This window comes from Lithobates pipiens, unplaced genomic scaffold, assembly GCF_037356315.1.
Source record: "Lithobates pipiens isolate NorthernLeopardFrog02 unplaced genomic scaffold, aLitPip1_a1.2 Scaffold_18, whole genome shotgun sequence".
Taxonomy (NCBI): Eukaryota; Metazoa; Chordata; class Amphibia; order Anura; family Ranidae; genus Lithobates; species Lithobates pipiens.
In genome coordinates, this window is record NW_027507758.1 from 371,041,431 (window position 1) to 371,066,161 (window position 24,731).

Genomic DNA, 24,731 nt, shown 5'->3' on the forward strand with positions numbered 1-24,731 from the left:
ATTCCCTCAAATGGAGGCTCGAGAATGTGGCTCTTTGGAATCTGGATCTGGCGGCAGTGCAAACCTGGAATTGCGAGAATTTTTTGCATGCAGACTAACAAAATTTTAATGGAAATTGTCTTACAAGCTGTCTAGGATAAATTAGGCACCACTACTACCTTAAGTACAACCAAAATAGGCTCTAGTTGTAAGGGGGGGGCCTAGCTTATTTCCATATGGCCAGCATGCACAGCTGGGCTCTGCCTATACATACACGTAGCAGGTTTACAAAAGGTGTTCACTCAAAAACACATGCACAGATGTTGGTCTTAGCCCTTGTACACACGGTCAGACATTCCAACAACCAAATCCGTCAGATTTTGTCCGACAGATTTTGTCCGAACACAGTTGGACAAAGTTGGCAGAAAATCCGATCGTACTTAACGTGATGACATTATTTCATTAGTAGCCAATAGCTTTGGTCTAGGAATTTGATCTGAGCATGCGTGGCACTTTGTCCGATCGGAATTCTCTACACATGATCAGACAAAGTCTGATTGGATCATGTTGTCGGAAAATTTTATAGCCCAGCTGGAAAACTTGGTCCGTCAGATACTCCGAAGGAAACAGTCCGATGGCACCCACACACTGTTGGATTATCCGACAACACGGTCCTATCGGACATTGCCCATCGGAATGTCCGACCGTGTGTACAAGGGCTTAGACCTCTTCTCCCCATCCTCCTGGTCATGTTATTTGTGCCCCCATTCCACCTGGAGTACTCACACACATAGGTCTATGTTTGACACGTGGTTCAGGTAGAATCTCCAGAAATCCTGAAGTTCGCCATTATCATGGAGCATGGGGTGTGGACCACCTGACACGCTTCATGAAGGGGTTCTCTATCACCGTCAGGCTACGATCATCTTTTCCTCCATTACCACCCACTCCAGACTCAACCAGGCTTGCACCAGTAAAGCACAAAACTCTCTTCTCTCCCCAGGTACTTAAAGGGGTTGTAAAGGTAAATGTTTTTTCACCTTAATGCATTCTATGCATTAAGGTGAAAAAACATCTGACAGTCCCGGCGCCCCCAGCCCCTCCCCGTTTTACTTACCTCACCCCTCGAAAGTCCCACGCTCGTCCCCCAACGTCCTTTCCACCGTTCAGCCTGGCTGCTGATTGGCTGGAGTGGATGGATGGAAAGCAGCTCGTGCTGCTGTCAATCACATCCACTGACGCAGAGCGCCGGGGGGCGGGGCCGTGTGATACAGCGAGCGGCTATAGCCGCTGGCTGTATCACGGGAGCGCGCCCGCAGATGCTTCTCACCATGCGAGCGCGCATGAACGTGAGAAGCATCTGAGGGAGGAAGCAGAGACAGCCGCCGAGGGACCCCAGAAGAGCAGGTTCGGGGCCACTCTGTGCCAAACGAGCTGCACAGTGGAGGTAAGTATAACATGTTTGTTATTTTAAAAAAATAAAATTTTTATCTTTACAATCCCTTTAACACACTACTTCTTTAAGTCCTCACAGAGAGACTCTTTGTTACAAGAAAACTTCTTTAATTGCATAAATCAGCAAACAGAGAATAACAGTCCAAATTCTGGAATCGCAGTATCGAAATTACAGTATTTAAGGGTACAGTATCTTCAAGACTTCCATGTAAATAGTTTCTTAGATATTTCTGAAGCAATGTGGCACTTAGAACATCTTTATTCCTAAATCTTCCCTAGATATTGTAGAGTAGATTAGCAGCTACCCTCTCCCAAAGGGAAGAGAAAAGGGGAACCCCCAGTACACTCTCTGTTAGCGGGACATATCTCCAGTACCTTCTTATTTACAGCCAACTCCATCCACCTTATATAGGCAACACCATGTCATTACTCAGCCAGTAGGAGGAACAATCCTCAAAAGGTTCAGCACCTGTCTACATATTAGACAAAAAAAAATATGATAAACTTTATTTGGGTACATCAATCTATGTTGGGGATGCAGAGAGCCGGTATGTGGTGAGGTGTCTCACTTCCCCCCCCTCCGTTTTGGAGGGTGGGGTGTGGGAGTGGCCAGAGGGTGGCATATCCCTGCTTTTAGCTTTTTCTGTTTCCCCCCTTTTTTTTTTCTTTTCTCTCTTGCCTCTACCCCTCTCCTCTCCCTAGTCTTACCTGCCTCCATACAGTACCTTTCTTTTTTCTCTTTTTGATTCATAATAGGCGAATCAGAATTAGTCTGAATTGGGAGCTGCTGACAGAGGGCATGACAAACACTATGGGGGCCTGCTCTCTTTCTTAAAGTGGCAGTAAACTCTGTTCTACCACTTGTACCTACAGGTAAGCCTATAATAAGGCTTACCTGTAGGTACTGTGAATATCTCCTAAACTTTTAGGAGATACTGTTTAGGAGATATTCAGAGTGCATGCAGCTGGTGACGTGACCGGCGCATATGCACTGAAGGTCCAGCATAGAGTGCCGGACCTTCAAATCCTGTGCCGTAAACAACGGCTCTCACCTGCATGCATGGGAGTGATGTCACCATGCCCCTGGCCACTCATGTAGTCGGAGCCTTCAAACCCAGAAAGGAAGACCATGTGACGATGGAAGCCTTCTCAGCAGTGACAGAGTAGCGCTGGAGGGCTTCATTTGAGGTAAGTTTCCCATAATCTGCTAGTATGCGATGCATACTAGCGGATTATGACATTGCCTTGCAGGGGATTTTTTTCTCCCCTAAACTGTGGTTTACTACCACTTTAATGAAAACAACTTGTTGACCACGCTCCAAACTGTAGAAGAAATTATGTGGCTTATTCCAAGTAAAACATCAAGGTAACAACGATACAGACATATACCAGCAGAGATTGACGTGTTTCACGAATCAAGTTCCCCTAATCATAATCCTTGGATTATGATTAAACAATCTTGATTCGTGAAATGCATCAATCTCTGCTGGTATATGTCTGTATCGTTGTTACCTTGATGTTTTACTTGGAATAAACCATATCATTTCTTCTACAGTTTGGAGCGGGGTCAACAAGTTGTTTTTTATTAAAGTGGTATTAAACCGCAATTGAGGGGGGAAAAAAACCTTTTTCACTTGGAATAAACCACAAAATTTCTTCTACACATTGGAGTGCGGTCAACAAGTTGTTTTCATTTTACTTACCCAGACCGCGGACTGGACCAGCAGCCAATCAGTAGAGGAGGGATTTCTATCACCAGGAGTGTTTTTTTTTTTTTTTTTTTGCTTTTCCTACTGACTTACTACAGCTTTAAGCCAACCTTAAACCCCATACACACTATCAGATTTTCTGCAGATTTTTTCCTTCAGATTTACCAAAACCATATAATATGAGGTCAAACCTTAGGAGTTTCAATTTGTATGCAATCAGGCAGGCCCTTCCACTACATGGTTTTGGTAAATCTGAAGACAAAAATCTGCAGAAAATCTGATAGTGTGTATGAGGCATTATTTCCAGTTATATGTGACCTCTAGTGTAATGTTTTTTAAGCTATATTTCTCTGGAGCTCTGGATATGCCCTTTCATTTTCCATGAATCTGTATGTACGCCTCATGTTTGCTTTGATTTTTTGCTTTTCACACCATTATGGTTCGATAAAACTTTTATGAAAGAAAAAAAAAACATTTGGGTACAGTGTTGCATGATGGAGTAAGGTATCAGTCAAAATATCACAGCATGAAAGCTGAACATGGCCAGGTATTGCAGGGGCGTATACAGGCTGCTACTCAGGTGGTTAAAGTAGAACTAAAGGCAAAACCTTTTTTTTTCATGTTGGAAGGAGTAAAGGAGGATTACAACCTTTCTTTTCTTTTTTTTTTTTTGCCATCTGTGTCCCATTGGTGAGATTTCCCTTCACTTCCTGTCCCATAGCCCAGCAGGAAGGGAGAGGAAATGCATTCAAAGTAAGGTTATGACCAGATCTAGTGTCCCCATTAGAAGATTCTCCCTCTTGTCTAGCGACTGCCAAAAATGTTGAATTTTTATTCACTTTTACTTTGTGATGAATGTAAACAGAACATATCTTACTAATGGGGACACAGAAAGCAAAAAAATAAAAATAAAAAATTATTATTATAGAATAATATATATATATATATATATATATATATATATATATATATATATATATATACATATAATATAATATTATAATATATAATAATAATAATGTGACAGCTCCCCATTCTATCCAAAACGAAAACTAAAAACTAAAAAAAAAAAAAAAAAAATTATTTATAAAGAGCCCTGTATGATGCATATGTCATAAAACTATGCAGAGCCTGGAGAATAGGGATTGATCCCTCTGCCCTGTACAGACCCACACAGGCATTTATGATTTTAGCAGCACATTGAATGCCTTAGTTACCCATGCAGTGTTACAGCACTATAGGTGATAACACACAGACACTCTATTGTAGGTGTACTGATACATATAGGTATATATGAACACTGCACTGCCTTTGCATAGAGCACACAAGCAGCTTCTCCCTGACGTGCTGCTTTCCTCACCCACACAACTGAATGACTGCACACAGGGCACACAGCAGCCAGCTCATTCACTGGGGCTGTCCTCTGAGCGCAGCACCGCCCTCTGCTGGAGCTCTGATATATAGGTGGAGAGGCTGAGCGATGGGCACAGTCTGGTCTGTGCACGATGTGGACACACTCATCCAGCTGTGTATAGATTGAGGTGTAGTCACACTCAATGAAGCATGTGAAGAACATTAAGGACTCATTCATCACTACTATCTCAGGTAAGGTTCCTAAACTTGTCACTCCTAATTGTCCTACAGCTTAGAATAGACTGCATCCATTTACTTTTTCTTTAAAATCTTCAGTGTGCTGCAAATGTTCTTATTTCTGCTAGTAATGTTACTTGTGATATCTGAAATATCGGCGATGGCACTGTAATGCACTGTAATACAATGGAAGTCAGCTGTTTTACATTCTGCTGCAGATGGTATAAAGTGGAGAAAATAAGGATTTCTGTCTTTGTTAGAAAGTTCTCTGTCCAGAAATGTGTGAGTGTCTAGGGAGAGGGAGAGAGATAGGGGGAGAGAGAGAGATAGGGGGAGAGAGTGGGGAGGAGGGAGAGAGAGAGAGAGAAAGATAGGGGGGAGAGGGAGATAGGGGGGAGAGTGGGGATGAGGGATAGAGAGAGAGAGAGAAAGATAGGGGGAGAGAGGGAGATAGGGGAGAGAGTGGGGAGGAGGTATAGAGAGAGAGAGAGAAAGATAGGGGGAGAGAGGGAGATAGGGGAGAGAGTGGGGAGGAGGTATAGAGAGAGAGAGAGAAAGATAGGGGGAGATAGGGGGGAGAGTGGGGAGGGGGGATAGAGAGAGAAAGATAGGGGGAGAGAGGGAGATAGGGGAGAGAGTGGGGAGGAGGGATAGAGAGACAGACAGAGAGAGAGAGAAATATAGGGGAGAGAGGGAGATAGGGGAGAGAGTGGGGAGGAGGTATAGAGAGAGAGAGAGAAAGAGAGAGAGAAATATAGGGGGAGAGAGGGAGATGGGGGAGAGAGTGGGGAGGAGGGAGAGAGAGAGAAAGATAGAAATATAGAGGGAGACAGGGGAGAAAGTGGGGAGGAGGGATAGAGAGAGAGGGAGAGGGGAAGAGAGAAAGACAGGGGAGAGCGGGAGATAGGGGAGACAGTGGGGAGGGGGATAGAGAGAGAGAGAGAGAGATGAGGGGGAGAGAGAGAGATAGGGGAGAGAGTGGGGAGAGAGATAGGGGAGAGAGAGAGATAGAGGAGAGAGTGGGGAGGGGGATAGAAAGAGGGAGAGAGAGATAGAGGGAGAGAGAGAGATAGGGGAAAGTGTGGGGAGGGGGATAGAAAGAGAGAGAGATAGGGGGAGAGAGACAGATAGAGGAGAGATTGGGGAGAGGGACAGAAAGAGAGAGATAGAGAGAGAGCAAGATAGGGGGAGAAAGGGAGATAGGGGAGACAGTAGGGAGGGGGATAGAGAGAGAGAGAGATAGAGATAGGGGAGAGAGTGGGGAGAGGGATAGAAAGAGAGAGAGAGAGATATAGGGGGAGAAGGATAGAGGGCAAGAGGGAGATAGGGGAGAGAGTGGGGAGAGGGATAGAAAGAGAGAGAGAGAAAGATAGAGGGAGAGAGAGAGATAGGGGAGAGAGTGAGGAGGGGGGATAGAAAGAAAGAGAGGTTGTAGGGAGGGGGAGATAGAGTGGAGAGAGATAAGAGAGGGAGAAATAGGAGAGAGAGAGAGGGAGAGAGAAATAGGAGAAAGCGAGAGAAAGGAGGAGAAATAGGACAGAGAGAGCAAGATAGGATGGGGGGGGGGGGAGAAAGAAAGATAGAGGGATAGATAAGAGAGAGAGGGAGATATTGGGAGAAGTAGGAGAGAGATAAATAGGATCGAGAGAAAGAAATATAGAGGCAGAGATAGGAGAGAGAGAGAAGAAGAAAGAGAGAGAGAAATAGTAAAACGAGAAAGAAAGGTAGAGGAAGAGATGGGGGGGGGGGGGTGAATAGGGGAGAGAGATACAGGGAGAAATGGGGGGGGGGGGGTAAGGTAGATGGATAAATAAGAGAGAGGGAGAAGCCTAGATAGAGTGATAGAGATACATATAGGGGGAGGGGATGGAGAAAGATGGAAACTAGATAGTAGGACAGAGAGAGAGAGGAAGATATAGGGGAAAGAGAGAGAAAGAGTGATAGATAGATAGATAGATAGATAGATAGATAGATAGATAGATAGATAGATAGATAGATAGATAGATCGTCCATGTCTTTGTGTATCTGTGACTTCTACATGTATACACTGTATTTTTTGTATTGTAATGGAAGAGTTCTAGCAGATAATTAAACTAACATCTGTTACTATTATAAAAAAAAAATAGATACAAAAAAGTTCTGAAAGGAAAAGTATCTGTATAATAATTTTATATTGGCTGGCACAAGGCACACAGGCACAGACAAAGTCTTCTTCCTTTTCTACGTGTGTTTTGTGATACAAGTGCCAGGTACTTTCTATATTTTGGTAGGGATATTCCTATATCTCCCTTTGCAGAAGTGCTGTATTATATGCTGTATTATAAGGTCTTCTTGCAGCTAATGAAGATAGATAGACAGACAGATAGACAGATAGATAGATAGACAGACAGATAGAGAGATAGATAGATAGACAGACAGATAGACAGATAGACAGACAGATAGACAGATAGACAGATAGATAGATAGACAGACAGATAGACAGATAGACAGACAGATAGACAGATAGACAGATAGATAGATAGACAGACAGATAGACAGATAGATAGATAGATAGATAGATAGATAGATAGATAGATAGATAGATAGATAGATAGATAGTCCAATGCTTTGACTTGTACAGAAATGTATGTATGTGACTTTATGCATATACTGTATTATTTTTATTGTAATGGAAGAGTTGTAGCAGATAATTAAATTAATACATGTTGCTTTTATAAAACGTTCTAAAAGAAAAGACATTTTCAAAACAAATCTAATACAGATTCATTATGACTTCCACAATAATTGATATTTCCAATTATCTTTAATGAAGAGAGAAAACACAATCTGGTTAAAAGGCAAAGTGACTGTTAATAAACAAAAATGCAATCTCTGCATTAAAGTTAACATCTAGTCATCACATCTTATAAATGTTTACTTTGTTACAGTTTTGCTATTGTTTCCTTCATAATGTCACTGAAAAGGTAAAATAATACAGTAACTGTAATCATACTATTACCAGTGACATTTATGTGTGCTGCACTGTTTGAACAACAGGTTATTTTACATTTTAAGTGCAGTTTATGAAATAATGGCTTTCTCTTGTACAAGTAAGTCCTTTCTTAGTATTTGGAATATGTAACGTGAATGATCCAATCAGCTTCTGAATCTCTACCTGTATAATCAGTTTGTAGTAGATGGCACAATGCACAAAGACAATGGGGGGTATTTACGAAAGGCAAATCCACTTTTCACTGCAAGTGCACTTGGAAGTGCAGTCACTCTAAATCTGATGGGAAGATCTGAAATGAGGGGAAGCTCTGCTGATTTTATCATCCTATCATGTGCAAGCTAAAATGCTGTTTTTTATTTTCCTTGCATGTCCCCCTCGGATCTACAGCGACTGCACTTCCAAGTGCACTGTGGATTTTCCTTTAGTAAATAACCCCCAATGTCTGCTTCCTTTTCTAAGTGTGTTTTGTCATACAAGTGGCAGGCACACATTTTAGTAGTAATACTCCAATATCTCCCAAGCAGGCATAGTTTGCATGGTCTGAATCATTTTCAGAGGTTCAAAATTCATCAACCACAACAGAGTTTGTCTGATTTAACAAACAGGGCAGTAAATGGGTTAGAAGCATGCAGAAAATAGTTCTTTAGACTTTTCCCTAAATTGTATTTAATTGGATTTCATTTTTCAACTTTTTATTAAATGCCAGGTTATCGTTTGTGTTTGTTTCAGTCACATATTAGTGGAAAGGAATAACCGAATCGGACAAAATATTCCACCTTACTGGATCTTCTGTGTTACAAAGAAGTCTGCTCTGATCATTCATATACCATACACACTGAGACTTTATCACATTTGTGCCCAAACTGTTCAAAATAAAATCAGATTTTGTGCACGACCACCTTTGTAGTTAAAGCGGTGTTAAATACGCAAACAGTTTAATGTGGTGGTTACATTTGTTTTTTTTTTAGGCGTTTTAAAAAAAATGTTTTTCACCTGATAAGCAAGTAATGTACCACCCGTCTTAGCCCTTGTACACACGGTTGGACATTCCGACAACAAAATCCGTCTGATTTTGTCCAAAGCTTGTGTTGCATACACACGGTCGGACAAAGTTGTCAGAAATTTCGATCGTACGTAACGTGATGACGTTATTTCGTTACGACGGGACTACGTTCAGCTTTGGTCTAGGAATTTTTATCTGAGCATGCGTGGCATTTTGTCCGATCGGAATTCTCTACACACAATCGGACAAAGTCCGATCGGATCATATTGTCGGAAAGTTTTATAGCCCAGCTCTAAAACTTTGTCTGTCCGATATTCAGACGGAAACATTCCAATGGAGCCCACACACTGTCAGATTATCCAACAACACAGTCCGATCAGACATTTTCTGAATGTCCGACCGTGTGTACAAGGGCTTAGGGTGTCTCCACTCTAAAAGGAGGAACATAGGAGACACCTTTGGACAGCATCATTGTCAATCTAGGGAGAGGGTAGTGTCATGCCGTGTACACGCAACCGGACTTTTACGCAGAAAAGGTCCGATGGAATCATTCTGTTGGATATTACGATCGTGTGTGGGCTTCATCTGACTTTTTTCAGAGGGACCTAGAAATAGAACATGTTTCAAATCTGTCCAAAGAAATCAATTTTTATCTGTTCGTCTGTATGCTGGTCAATTGGACCAAATACGACGCAGGGACAGCTATTGGCTACTGGCTATTGAACTTCCTTTTCTAGTCCTGTTATACATCATCACGTTCAAAACGAACGGACTTTGGTCTGTTCGTGTGTGGGCAAGTCCGTTCGGTCGGAACTCCGTCGGGAAGACCGTCAGACCTTTTCTGCCGGAAAGTCCAGTCGTGTGTATGTGGAATTAGGTGCACTAGCCAACTAAAATATACCAATAGAAATGTAAGTAGCATTTTCCCCTTCAAGGAGACAATACCTCCACCTGGCATCATTAGACTTTTATACTTCTGCAGGTATAGCAGTTGGGTTTATTACTTACTAATCTGAATACGGAAAATCAACAGTTGACTGCAAAATATAATTTTGTTTGCTCTTTGACCTGTCTTATTGAATAAAACTGTTTGAATTTCAATGCACACATTTTTTCATTGCATTAATATTGGCAGTGTGTGTAAAGCATTTGAGAATAAAATAATAATTAATGGGTTTTTTGCAAAGTATAAGCCAATAATAATCTCTCCTAACCTAACGAAAAATCATTGTATAAATGCATAAGCAGCTTGGTGTAAGCCTGATATCTCCAGCTAACAAAAACTGCATTTACTCACAATAAAGTTCTTCAGCAGCACGTATGAAAACAAGGTTGCATAACCAAGAGCAATCCTGCTTCTGTTCTATTGGAGATGGGTTCCTGGTAATGACAGCAAAAGTCAGTTCGCCCTAAAAAATATAGGAGGTTATTTACGAAAGTCAAATCCACTTTGCACTAAAAGTGCATTTGCTTTAAATCTAAGGGGTAGATCTGAAATGAGGGGAAGCTCTGCTGATTTTATCATCCAATCATGTGCAAGCTAATATGCTGTTTTTTTTATCTTCCTTGCATGTCCCCCTTGGATATACAGCGACTGCACTTCCAAGTGCACTTGTAGTGCAAAGTGGATTTGCCTTTTTGTAAATAACCCCCATAGCCTCATAGTAAAAAGTTGTTGTGATTCATGTCCTTGCTCTTCTCAAGTGTTGTAGTCTGTCCTTTAGTAAGCAATAAGATAAAATCTTCAACTTGTGAGCACTGCTGCTGTCCATGCCAATTTATTTTATAGTCTCCTAGTATGTTCTCTTGCTTCTGGAAATAAGTGTTTGTGACAACAGAACACTTTGTCCCATTCCTTATGCCAAATGTGATATTTCGGGGCACATCTGTCCCAATCAAACCCTAGACTAAGCCTATCTGTTAACCTTCTGAAACTAACTCTAAAACTACACTGTCACTCAAAATTATGCATTTGTACTTGCAGGCAGACAATTAAAAATTTCACTATGATGGCAGTATGGGTTGGCTCTGTCCTATATTCATTTGTTGTAAAAGCACCAGTCATGGCCACCACCTGAGGGTGCTCTTTAGAGACTTGGGGTGAGTTTGCATAGCTGTTCACCCAGGGAAGCTACATTTGCTCTGTGTGAATAGGCTACATCGAACATTCTCCTTCTACAGGTTGAGTGTTATTCATTCATAAAAATAGAGTGATTTGGGAAAATACTGCACCATGGCTACTATATGGAGCTGGGGATTATATGAAATTTTCTACGATTTGTAGCTCCATCTAGTGACCAAATGTGGTATTTTCTCCAAACACTCTATATATAACTACATGCTGACCCTGGCTTTTTCTGACATTTGTTTTGTTTTTAAAAATCTGTATTTTTTGCTATAAAATCATTAGAACCCCCAAACACGTGCACAGCGAGCAGGGACGGCCTCATATGAGGGCCTCCCGGGAATTCAGGTCCGTGCTGTGGTCGCCATTCGGCTATAGCGCGGACGTCAAGTGGTTAAAGTGGAACTTCAGTCATGTTTTCATCTTTCCATCTATTAAATCTTCTGCAATTGCTGTTTTACACCGGAGTTCCACCCATAAAATTAAGTTTGCATTATTTAGCAGCATTAAACACAATAAACAACATTTAGAATTTTTTAAATTTTTTTTACTGAAGTTTTCATGTCTGTTGCTAAGGGGTGCCTTGGAATCTGCCTCTTCCTCTCCCTGGCACCTGACGTCATTTCCCTCGGTGCCCGTGCTTGCTAGTGCTCCTGGGAGATGCTTGTCGTAATTTCCCAGGAGTCAGTGGGCAGCGCGGAGGGCTTTGTTGCCATCACAACAGGGATGGGCACTTCCAACCAAGACGCCCGTTGTGATGGCAGCGTCAGAAGTGTACGGCGCATGCACGAGAACGGGCAGTGCATGCTGGTCGCTCAGCTACACCAGAGCCCGGAAGATAGTGCTTGTGGGCTTCACATGCCCACAAGCAAGATGGAAAGTGCCAAGAAGAAGCAATAAAAGATATCTTGGTCAATTAAATTGTCAATCCAGCAGTCATTAAAAAGAGAAACGTGAGTGCTAGTAATAAGTATTTTAAAATGAAGATATTCATCCAACAATAAAAAAAATAATTCACAGTTGGAACTCCACTTTAACTTTGGATAGTAAAACATTTTTTTCTGCCAGTTAATACCTTATACAGCCCACTTCTTGTTTCTTGTCTGGAAAAAAAGCCTAGGCTTATGACATCATGCACAGCTCTATTTCTCTCACTCTTGTGAGGAAGGGAGGGGAGATGAGTCATAATAGTGCCAATGAGAGCTGCAGAGCTGGAGGCGCACCTCTGTGTGACTGTGTAAATCCAGGAAGTGAACAGGCAGCTGCTTCAGCTTCCCACAGTTAAAATGGTTATAGCCAGACTTAGTGCAGGGAGATTTCTGCAGCATATTTGGCAAGTACAAAATCACAGTATATATAAAATAATATACTTAGTGGTTGGAGGGAAGCTCCAGAATGGCAAAGATGTTTTTATTACAAATTATGTGAGCAAACTGCAGTTCCTCTTTGCAGAAAATAAAAAGGCAATTGAATGAGGGAGAAAACTGTTAGTGATACATATCAGTTGATTTGTTAAAGAAATTCCAGTGATTACAGCACAATAAAGCAACCACTCACAAGACCATGTTGTTTGAAAATGTTCAAAAAACACTGTTGCATTATGACAAGCCCTATTGCCTCATAGGACCATTTGATCACTGGTAAAGCGTGTCCAATTCACTTGTCTCTCAAAAAAATGAAAAGAAAAAAAAACAACAAAGGACTGGAAAAAAATAGAAATATAGGAGAACAAGAAGGACCAAGTTAAAAAAAACAAAAAAAAGTGGGGGGGGTGGGGGGGCAGACAGAGGTGATGAACTTAGAAGAGAAAAGTTTGACCCTGCCAGTGTCTATGATTTTAATACAGATTTCCAGAATTACGGTATGTCCCAAAAGAGGGTGTAATAGAAGAGCATTTGCTTCAAATGTCGGTCATTGCACCACCCTCTTTGAGACACCTTCAACATAAAGCCGGCCATGCTGGATCCATTGCGTGTAGGTCTGCAGGACATCTATTATTATTATACAGGATTTATATAGCGCCAACAGTCTGCGCAGCGCTTTACAACGCTACAGACAGTACAGTTACAATACAATTATTACTGTACAGGAGGAATCAGATGGCCCTGCTCGTTAGAGCTTACAATCTAGAAGCCTATGCTATCAAGTTATGGGGCGTTATTTACGAAAGGCAAATCCACTTTGCACTGAAAGTGCACTTGGAATTGCAGTCGCTCTAAATCTAAGGGGTAGATCTGAAATGAGTGGAAGCTCTGCTGATTTTATAAACCAATTATGTGCAAGCTAAAATGCTGTTTTTATTTTCCTGGCATGTTCCCCTCGGATCTACAGCGACTTTACTTCCAAGTGCACTTGCAGTGCAAAGTGGATTTTCCTTTAGTAAATAACCCACATGGTCTTATCATTTTTCTCCTGGAATCTTGCAGAGATGGACATTTTATACATTAGCTTAAAAATGGCAGTACACTCTTAGTATTTTTTGTTCAGCCATTGATTTGAACTACAGAAGTCAAACAAATGAATGACTTCTGTCAAGTGGGGACTGCCACACACTGATTGAAATTCATGCGGTCCTTGTTAAAATGGTCAGTGTATGGCCAGCTTTAGAGCTTTATCCTCCATACGAAAGGAGCTTAGGCTGTCCCAGCTCCTTCTCCCATCTCACTATAGCATTATTATTCTTGAAAAAGAAGCTCCCTGCTTTTCATCTGTCTTTGTTGGATTGAATCCTCAGAGGCACCAAAAAATGATGCAGTTGTATATTTTATTTAAACCTCAAGAGGCTTTTTACAACAAAGCAGGTAAGGGGAAAACATGAAAAGGAGCAAAAAAAACAGTGCCTGCTGGCTGGAAAGAAGACTGCATAATGTTCACATGCAATGTTTCAATCTTTAAGTAAAATAAATAAATCATATTTTAGATTTTTTTTTTACTTTTGAACATAATGAAAAAAATATACAAACCTGTATAATTCCATTTAAAGTATAACCATAATCTCACTTATAAGGTCACATATGGCTGTCATGCACCAAGGTTAAAAATTATTTTTAGGGGATTATTTACTAAAGGAAAATCCACTGAAAGTATACTTGGAAGTAAAGTTGCTGTAGATCCGATGGGGGACATGCAAGGAAAATAAAAAACAGCATTTTAGCTTGCATATGATTGGATGATAAAATCAGCAGAGCTTCCCCTCATTTCAGATCTACCCCTTAGATTTACAGCAACTGCACTTCAAAGTGCACTTTCAGTGCAAAGTGGATTTGCCTTTCGTAAATAACCCCCTTAGTGTCTTATTTGTACTAGGTCCCTTATTTATATGCACAGCTCTGTCTGTAAAGTACACAAGTCTGTTTTCTCTCTATCATCTCTACCTTTCCAGCTCATCCTCTGTCTACCATCTCCTGTGCATACTTTAGCTTCCCCACCCACAGATATCTCTCTAAGCGACACAACACTTTATGCTTCTGAAAGTACACAGACCTGACATCTCTGTAGTGCGCCAAAAGCTCTATCTTTCTACTTGCATTTGCTAAGTACACAGTTCAGTTTCCTCTGCAATGCACAGTTACACCTGCTACCAAATTGCAGGGATTTGTTTTATTTGAGAGAGAGTTGAAAATATAATTCACAAAAAGCTTATTATTTGTATAAAAATATCTTTGACCTCTAACTTTAAAAAAAAATGGTCTCAGTCTGACACACAAATGAAGTGTCAGTTCCTCTGTTCAGCTGCAATCTGCCTCCTTATTCCAGAGTGGTGTTGAGTGCAAAAAGTCACATCACTGTGACCTAAATCAGAAGAAAGCATAGAAACTGTTACCCCTGCTGATATTTCATACATGTGCCACATTGATCAAAACACAGCAGTATAGCTCCCATCGGTCTCTGATTTCGAGGGGCTGTCCCCAATTTGGAACAATGTCCCTCTGTCCCTCTTTCCTCCTCATTTGTCCCTCATTTTGGTCTGATCTATATAGTTGTTAATAAAATGCACTTTGTATCTTTCAAAAAGTGTTTCAAGTGCTAAACCTTTTATACAAATTATAAATTGCTGCATTTGTAAATTTTAAAAGCCAATATAAAGGAAAAGTAGTGGTAAAAAAAAAAACTTTTTTTGGTTAATTCTCCTTTAATGGGATGTGTTCTATGCCTACATACATTTGTTAGTAGGTGTCCCTCATTCCCATCTCAAAATGTTGGCAGGTATGCAGAAGGGTGACGTCACGCTAGACATCATCTGTCTGAAGCTTCCAAGCGATCCCTCTACTATTGGGTGAAACCTTGATTTAAGGAGAATATATTTATTATATCTAGTATTTGATTAATAAATAAAATGACTTTCAGTTTAGTGTATCCAAATGAGTTGTAGATGATATACACATAAGCACATTTGGGGACCATTCAAAAGCAGGGGCAGGAGTAACATTGCCTTGTCCATATACGGACTCCGTTTTGCTCAGCAGTTAAAGCCAGTAGTGTATTTAGGTTTTGTGCTGCCCTAGGCCTGACTAAACTTGTGTACCCCCTAATCGGCACAATTGGCACCTTTCAGGGGGTAGGGGAGTGCAGATACCTGTATAATGCAGGTACCTGCACCCCCTTCTGGATATAGATAGCCACAGAATAGCCACAGATGCCCCCCCCCATTGTGTTCTGGGAAACACACACTTCCCAGAACACAACGGGGACCAGTGAAGATGCGCATCGAGACTCACGCATGCGCAGTAGGGAATCGGGCAGTGAAGCCCCAGGGCTTCACTTCCTGATTCCCTGACAGAGGATGGTGGTTGGGGCAGCTGAGAGACGAGCGATTGCTCGTCATCTGCTGCCGACATCGCGAGCACCCAGGACAGGTAAGTGTCCATTTATTAAAAGTCAGCAGCTGCAGTATTTGTAGCTGCTGGCTCTTAATATTTTTTTACGGTGGAGCTCTGCGCTTTAAGACCTGCCCTGAAATTTTCCAGTAGGGACACTAGTTCTGAGGGCCTGGGGGGTGGGGGGGGGGCGGCAATGGATTCCCTTAAATTTTCCTAGATTTCCTCTCACTTACTGTTTGGCTATGGGTCAGAAAGTGAAGGGAAATCTCTGCAATGGGACAGGGATGCTAAAAAATAAACTGACAAAATTAAAAAAGAAAAAGTGTTGCCTATAGTTCTACTTTAAGCACAAATTTCTGATAATTTTATGGAGAGGACTAAGAAGATATAACCATGCCAATGGTGCAGCAGAAAACATATAGCACAGTGAGGAAGGTTTGTGGTCCAGCATGATAGGACAGTCAAAATTAGAAGCCCCCCCAACAGTTGCGGAATGCGGCCCGCATGCCAGAAGCAGTGCAGCCGCTTTATGGGGACGTTAGACTAATTTGCCTCTCAGCCCAGTCCACCCCATAAGACTGGTGCAACATTAACAGTGTAGCGCAAGCCAGTGGGGACTCTTTCCGTACTGCCCCCTGCAAAGTGCTGCCCTGGGCCTGGGCCTTGTCGGCCCAGGCCAGGATACAGTGTTGGTTAAAGCCCCTCTGTCCTCTATGGAGGTCGGATGAAAACAGACCACCTGTTTTTGAGACACATGGACATTTGTTTATTAAACTCTTTATTTACCACTAGTTGATACACTGTGCAACCTTTTACATTTTCAATTTTTTTCCATTATCTCTTTGTATCCAAGGAGTGATAAAAGTGCAGCAGTCTACACTTATAATTAGCATGCGATTTTCACAAACAGCTTTTATATAAAACCTTTATCCCAAATGGAAGAAAGAAACTGTTGCTTTAACCACCTAAAGTGTGTTGGCTGGAGTTCGACTTTAAATTTTCTAGTGCATCTAACACTATTGTCAACCCATGTTGACAATGCCGCTGTCCAAGGGTGTCCCCATTGCTCCCGCACCCAGAGTGGAGAAAACCTAAGACCAGAAGTGTATTATTGGCAGATCACCGTGTGATCATAAAGTAAAAAAAAAAAGCCAAAAAGAAAGCTAATTCAGCCACCACATTATGAATTGGTAAACGGTAATATATAATATTTTTGTTTTGGGGTTTAATATTGCTTTAAGGGTATGCCATTTTGGACAGGAAAATTATGCCTTACCACTGTGAGCAGCCAGACATGTTTGACAGGTTGGAGGTACATTTATTTGTACTATGTTAAGAATAAATGAGCTAAAAAAGATAAAGACACAGAAATAACCCCTTGTCAAAGGTAGGTGTCCTGGTTTTGTTCCCTGACAGATTTCAGAATGTTCTGTTCAGTTTTCAGACCATTGTGCAGGTGTCAGAAACCTGAAAACTTGGAAATAGGATGACAGAACAAATTATAGAAGGTGAAAGAGGGCTGCAAGTGAAAGAAGAAAAAACAATTCTGAATTGAAACCATTTTTCTGTTGCTGGTCAGAATAGTTTATTTATTATGCCCTTCCGTTATTTTATTTTTGTTGATCATTTTTATAATGTAAAGGCTGAGTAAAATTGTTATACAGTAAAAACTTGGATTGCAAGCATATTTCGTTTCAGAAACATGCTTGTAATCCAAAGCACTTGTATATCAAAGCGAATTTCCCCATAAGAAATAATGGAAGCTCAGATGATTCGTTCCACAACCATTTATTCATAAGTCCTTCAGTTTAAAGTCCATATAAAAAGATTATGTGACCAGGTTGTGTAAGCATAAAATGTCCATCAACAAATGGAAGCCTCCACAAGGGGATTAGAATCAAACTCCAGCAGGAGCTTCAGAGTATAAAAGAGAAGAGAGGAGCCTCTAAGTGTAGCAATATGGTTACATTTAAAGTGGAAGTAAACCCATGGATTTAAACAGTTAAAAAAAAAAGGCATGCCGGGAATGCTAACTGCACATTGGCTGTGCTCTCAGCCAAACTATCAAACCATCCAATGGCTGGTGTCATAACGAATCACATGTGCAGCACCATAGCAGTTGAAGATTAAATGGAGGCAAAGATGGCAGCTTCCTTGGCTGAAAACGATAGGGGAGTTTACTTCCACTTTAATGAAGGTACAACATTTAGCAACTCCCCGGATGCCTGCATACTTAGATGTGCCTCTTTTAATAATCAACCATATGAGTTGCTAAATATTGTACCTTCATTAAATGTAACCGCATTGCTACACGTAGAGGCGCCTCTCTTCTCTTTTATACTCAGTTGTGACATCTTCTTTAAAATCATACAAAGCAGTGTCACTCCAAATTTACTGAATGCAGTCAATTGCCTTATTCTAGGTACTGGCGGCAGAGTAATTGCCCACACGGGAGGATTGGCACAAGGAGGTAGAGATGATAATGGAGGCAGAGACATGGGTTTATAGCAGTCAGAATAACGAACAGCAATTCAATTTCTTAGACATCTGGTTTGGATGGATGAATTGTACTCTGGAAATGGGCGAGTCTACTGGGTCACAGTCACCCTAGCTGCACCAAATATGTGACCATATTTGTACAATATATAACCGGAATGGGGTATCACAGGATTTTACTGCTGGCCTGGCTATAAGCTGACCAGTAATTTTTTGCTGGGATTTACTGATTTCATTCCCAATCCATGGATGGGAGGCCCACTCCCAAGTGCTTTAGAGACTGGTTGTAGTTTTAACCTATTCTAGTTTTCTTCTTTTTTTTCTATCTATCCTATACTGACAGATCGTGTCACTTTTTCTAGTGTCTTAATTTTTTCTCTGTTGTTATTTTGTAATGCTCTGTTTTTTCTTTTCCATACTGTATACGATTGTCTGAAAATTCAATACATATTGATTATAAAAAAAGAAGAAAGGGTTAAATGTGGTGGAAGCCATCTGTATATCTATGTGGGTAAATATGTAGCTTACTACTGCACATTTGAGAGCCCCTTTGTAGTTGTATGATGTGAACCAATCGCTTTTATTCATTAGATGGGAATAGTTGAGATGGTGGTGGTAGTGGTTGGGAGGAGGGGGTGCTAAGTATTTCATGTCAGGTGCATGACTAAAATATGGTTGTTAAGAGGCTTTTACTCAACATACATCCAGTTGTTTGTTGGTGATGCAATAGATCTCACCCCTATACTTTACTAGGTCCAAGCTTTTAGCTGTGTGCATCACGCATAGAAGAAAGATTACAGTAAATGGGTGACCTATGACATTGCCAAGTACAGTGCTTATATTTCAGCACAGGATATGCATTGATAACAGGGTGCATTAAAGGTAGGAGAAAGGGCTGTGTACATTACAAAGAGCAGAAGACATAGAGATATAGATATGCACAAAACAAAGACAAATTTTAAGTATACTTTGTCTGTTTTGTCTAAATGTAAATCAGCCCGTATCTGTAAAGGTCAAAAAGTGATGTTGTCGTATTACTACTTTCACAAAAGTGTTGTGTAGTGATGGGCAAATGTGCTTCTTTGATTTGGGAGGCAAATCCTATTGGAGGGTATGGGTGGCAATTCTTGGTGTCAAATCCTGGCTTTTTTTTAGGTCTAATAGGCAAATTACTGTAAAAAACGGTATGTGAAGCTGGGCACTACCTTGCAAAAAAAATAATATAATGTGTGAAAACACAAAAATCATCTAAATAACATGCTTAGGAACCATTTACTTCACACTGTGTATTATGTTTTTAATTCATGTATTTTTCTTTTTATGATGCACCTATTCTTCTTTTATTTTTATATATTTTTTTATATTGAATTGTCTTCTCTTTTTTCATATATGTTTTTATACAAGTATTTATGCATTTTGCTGCCATGATAATTCACCGGTTATTTTTATTTTTTTGCCCCTGGTTTAATTACTAGTATCGCTGGCACGATCTTTCAGCTCAAACTGTCATTCTATCACTGGCTCCTTCTCTGCTCCCACCCTGTTTAAATGCAATTGGCAGCTTCTATCTGCTTGTTTAAAAGCCGTTTCCCTTAATTTTTGTGTTGTACTTGGAAAAGAAGGCAGAGCCTTTGAAATGTGTTGTGCATGCCCCTCCCTACTTTCCAGTGCTTGCTCGGCATGTTGAGGACAGGGAAAAAAAGTACAGGTGGGTGTTTTGCTATAAGGACTAAGATACTGCAGAGGACACAGCAGTGTAGAATTGGCCACACTTTAATCAGGGATAATATTTTTAACTGGTGTATACCTAAAATTTGATTTATCTATGGGGCTAGGGGGTGGAGTGAATGTAAGTAATATAATGTGAGATAGTTTAGGTCACGCTGTTCTTGCAGTTTGTTTTTCTTTTAACTGGTGATGATGCATCTGCATGTTGGGAACAATAGACAGCTTCAAAAATAGATGTCCAGTATCAAGTGAATGCTCCACTTTGAGCATGCCACACTTCAAAAAGCCTGCTTTTTTGAACAGGAAGCCTTGCAGTAAAAAACAGACAAAAAGCAATTTAGCCTAAAATAAAGACCCTATCAACATAAAATAAAGGCCAATATTCCCCCACAAAGTCTTGCAGCAATAACAAAAAAGTCTGCTATTGAGGGGACAACAGCTAAAAATGATGACCTCAAATCAACCAAATAAAATGAAAAACAAAAATCCCCCAATAACAACAAAAATAATAAAATCAAAAAAGTAGCAAAACCAAAAAGTTGTAAGTTCAATCTTTCCTAAGCAGTTAGTCAGTTCTCCCTGCAATACCTTCCAATTTTCTGACACTATGGCTACTCTGTCCCCTTCCCCTCTTTTAAAATGAGGGAGCTGGTTTATTCAAAAGCCTCCTTATTTGGCCTTCTAAAGGCAGCCACAATTGCTTGAAATTTGGCCCATTCAGTAGGGACCAGAGGGATTTAGATCCATGTATGGCAGCCTGCCGGATTGTTTCCAAACAATCAGTGCCACACTCCAAACACAATGACACATGAGGAGTGAGTACCCCATACACATGTGGATAAGGGAATTGTGTATGTTTTTATTCAACCTGCTGGTTGAACAATAAAAATACTCAATGTATGACCAGCCCTAGTCTTATGGCCTTAGTTCAAAGGCCATGCAGTGTATTATGGCTTAAAAATTCTCTTGCCTAATTCCATACATAAATTTGCTATGGCCACAAATCTTGAGCCAGAAGGATGCATCTCAAACCCACGGTACTGGCAAACCCAAACCTCATCCCCAGGGTTGAGTTGTGTTAGATGTTGCAAATATAATACATTTCTAGTGTTTGATGGAGAAGGCTTGAATTTCAAACTTTACTTCTACTAAGAGCATCGTTTGTTGACTTAGAAGGTATAGGGGGCCTCAACTCTGGCCCCTTAGAAGGCGCAAACTCCAAACTATACTTCTCCTGAGATCATCGGTTGTTGATTTACAAGGTGTAGGGGGCCTCAACTTTAGAACAGGGATATGCAATTAGCAGACCTCCAGGTGTTGCAAAACTACAAGTCCTATGAGGCATAGCAAGACTCTGAAAGCCACAGGCATGACACCCAGAGGCAGAAGCATAATGGGACTTGTAGTTTTGCAACAGCTGGAGGTCTGCTAATTGCATATCCCTGCCTTAGAAGGTGTGAACTCCAAACTATACCACAATCCCAATTTCCAAAAAAGTTTTGTAAAATCGACATTATAATAAATCTCATAAACCCATATATTATTCATAATACAAAATATAAACTGAGAAAATTTTCAATTTTAAGAAAAAAATAAGATCATTTTAAAATTTATGGCAGCAACACATCTCAAAAAAGTTGGGACAGGTCTATGTTAACCATGGTGTAGCATCCCTTCCTCTTTTAACAACACTCTGTAAATGTCTGAGAAATTAAGAGACCAGTTATTGGAGTTTTGGGAGAGGAATGTTGTTCCATTCTTGCCTGATTCAGTATTCTAACTGCTCAACAGTCCTGGGTCTTCTTTGTCAAATTTTTCATTTCACGATGCATGATATATCGTTCAGCATTGAGGGTACCTTTCCAGATGTGAAAGCTGTCCATTCCATATGCACTAATGCATCCCTATACCATCAGAGATGCAGGCGTTTGAACTGAGAGCAGATAGCAAGCCAGGGGACGTGGCGCCCATGGTTGTCAAAAAGAATGTCAAATTATGATTTGTCTGTCTGATCATAGAACAGTTTTCCGCATTGCAACAAACCACTTTAAATGAGTTTTGGCCCAGAGAAGGTGGCTGCATTTCTGGGTCATGTTCAGATATGGCTTCTTCCTTGCATGATAGAACTTTACTTGTCATTTTTGGATGGCATGGCAAACTGTGCTCTGAGACAGTCATTTTTGGATATATTCCTGAGCTAATGCAGTGATGTCCATCGCAGAATCATGGGTTTGTTGTTTTTTTATCTCAAATACGGTTTTATTAATTAGATTGTGCCAGCATTACATAATATTTAACATATGCAGCACATTAAAACATAATGTTCTGGAATCACTAATGTATCTTAATAATAAGATAACAGAGTATAATAGTCAACCCTCACAGAACAGAAAAAATAAAAACCAAAAAACATGTACATAGTAAAGCAAATATATATATACCCCATTGCCCTTGGGTACCATCATACCAGAGATATTATCATGCCCTGCCAATTTTCAGATACTCCATAATAAAGTCTGCAAGGCCTGGTGTGTCCAACCCAGGAGCCCACAACTTGGAGTGGCACAGTGGTGTAGTGGTTAGCACTCTCACCTAGCAGTAAAAAGGGTTTCTGGTTCAAATCCCAACCATGATACTACCTGCCTGGAGTTGGCATATTCTCCCTGTGCCATTGTGGGTTTCCTCTGGGTACTCTGGTTTCCTCCCACACTCCAAACACATGCAGGTAGGTTAATTGGCTTCTGTCCAAAAATCGGCCCTAGCATATGAATGCAGGGCCGTCTTTAATATAGATTGGACCCTGGGCAAACATTTTCTTGGGGCCCCCCCCCCCATGCAATTTCCCTCTCCACCTACTCTGAGACATACAATAAATAGCAGCTAGACTTAAAATCAGTTTTCTGTATCAGATCAGGCAGCAATTGTGATTGGTTTCCAGCAGTTACAGCATATCATTACTGCTTACTGACTAGTTGCTAGAGGTTACAGCACACATTACGGCTCACTGATTAGTTACTAGAGGTTATAGCACATCACCTCCTCACAGCAGGGGAGCATGATATACATAGGAATGCTGCCATTATTTACATATCGATGCTGCCAGCCGCAGCTATTTACTTAGTATTGTCGCCCCTATTTACATACTAATGCCGGTTATTTACAAGTAAACACAGGGTCTGTAGGTGAGTCATCTGCACACAACAATAGGGCAGAGCTGGGCAGCATTAGTAGCAGTACTTCAGACTGAGATATCGGGACACATCACAAGAATAAAACTTCAAGGGACAAGGAAATTTAAACCTAAATAGTTGGCAAGTATAAGGTAGCTGTTTTGGGCCCCACAACAATGACAGGGCCCAGGGCAGCTGCCCCTTTTGCCCCGCCTTAAAGACGGCCCTGTATGAATGGGGACCTTGGATTGTGGGCTCCTTGAGGGTAGGGACCGATGTGAGTGTGCAACATACAGGTATAGGGACAATTGTAGACCCTCATTCAGGTTGAACTGGATGGACTGGTGTCTTGATTCAACCTTACTAACTATGTAACTATATAACTTATCAAATTTACTAAAGCTACCCCTATGCTGAAAGATGCATTTTTCTAGCCAAAGGGTATCTCCCATTTGGTCTATCCATCGTTAAGGGGGGGGGGTCGGGGTCAGTGGAAGTCCAAAACCCTAGCTATGGCTTGTTTAGGGAATTCATCAACCGAGAGATCGCATAGGATCCCCAATAGGAAAGGTTTTGGTTCCTCAGGTACAAGGACCTGGAACAATTGGTTAATAGTAGTGATAGCATCCTTCAAATATTGGTGCAGGTTTGGCATGCCTGTTTTTAATGCAGTGCTGTCTGAGGGCCCCAAGATAATAGGCATCCAATATTGTGTTTTGGCCTTGTCCTTTGCACAGAGAGATTTCTGCAGATTATTTGAATCTTTTGATCATATTTTGTACTGTGGATGATGATATATATAGTCTTTGCAATTTTACGTTGAGAAACATTATTCTGAAATTGTTTGACAATTTTCACAGATTGGTGAACTTCTGCCCATCTTTACTTCTGAGATACTGACTCTCTAAGGTGTTCTTTTTATACACGTCCATATTACTTGCTTGTTGCCAATTAACCCAATTAGTTGTAAAATATTCTTCTAGCTCTTCCTTTTTAGTACTGCTTACTTTGCCTTTTTGTTGCCCTGTCCCAAATTTTTTGAGACGTACTGGTGCCATAAAAATTAAAATAGCCTTATTTTTTCATAAAATTGTACATTTTCATGTTAGTTTAGTTAGTTTAGTTAGTTGGCTTAAAGTGGTTGTTAAGCTATTATATTATATTTATACTATGCCATCTGTTATATAATGCCAGGGTCTGTCCTATACAAAAAAGATGCAGATTTCTATTCTACCTCATAGGGTCTCCTGGCGCTCATGTGACTCCTTGGCTCTCTCCTTTCCCCGGTTGACAGCTATAGGGGGAGGTGCCGAGAACTCCTGCTGACATCAGCCAGGAGAAGGGGAGGAGAAGAGCAGAGAGTAGAATTCTGACGAGCCACGTGAGCACCCTGAGACGCTTTGAGATAAGGTAGAAATCTGCATCTTTTTTACACAGCACAGGCACTGGGATACATAGCATTATATAACAGATGAGATAGTATAAATATAATATAGCTATGATTGCAGCTGGAGGGGAGGGCTGAGGAGTGGATAGAGCTGACAGACAGGGAGGGGAGGGGGGAGACGACTGAGAGAGCAGAAAGGACAGCTGCGGATGACAGAGGCATGTAAACTGACCATGGTGTCAGGGCTCAGCAGCCATGATAAACCATGGTCAGTTTA

The 24,731-nt window shown here is 40.9% G+C and overlaps 1 protein-coding gene across 1 annotated transcript in view; it reads left to right on the plus strand.

The window, feature by feature from the left end:
• The first annotated feature begins 4,596 nt into the window (after window positions 1-4,596).
• Window positions 4,597-24,731, plus strand: part of NMUR1 (neuromedin U receptor 1) — a 98,072-nt gene continuing 77,937 nt past the window's right edge. Inside the window, exon 1 of the mRNA XM_077487673.1 lies at window positions 4,597-4,748. The gene's annotated coding sequence lies outside the window, so the exon portion shown is untranslated. The remainder of the gene's footprint in view (window positions 4,749-24,731) is intronic.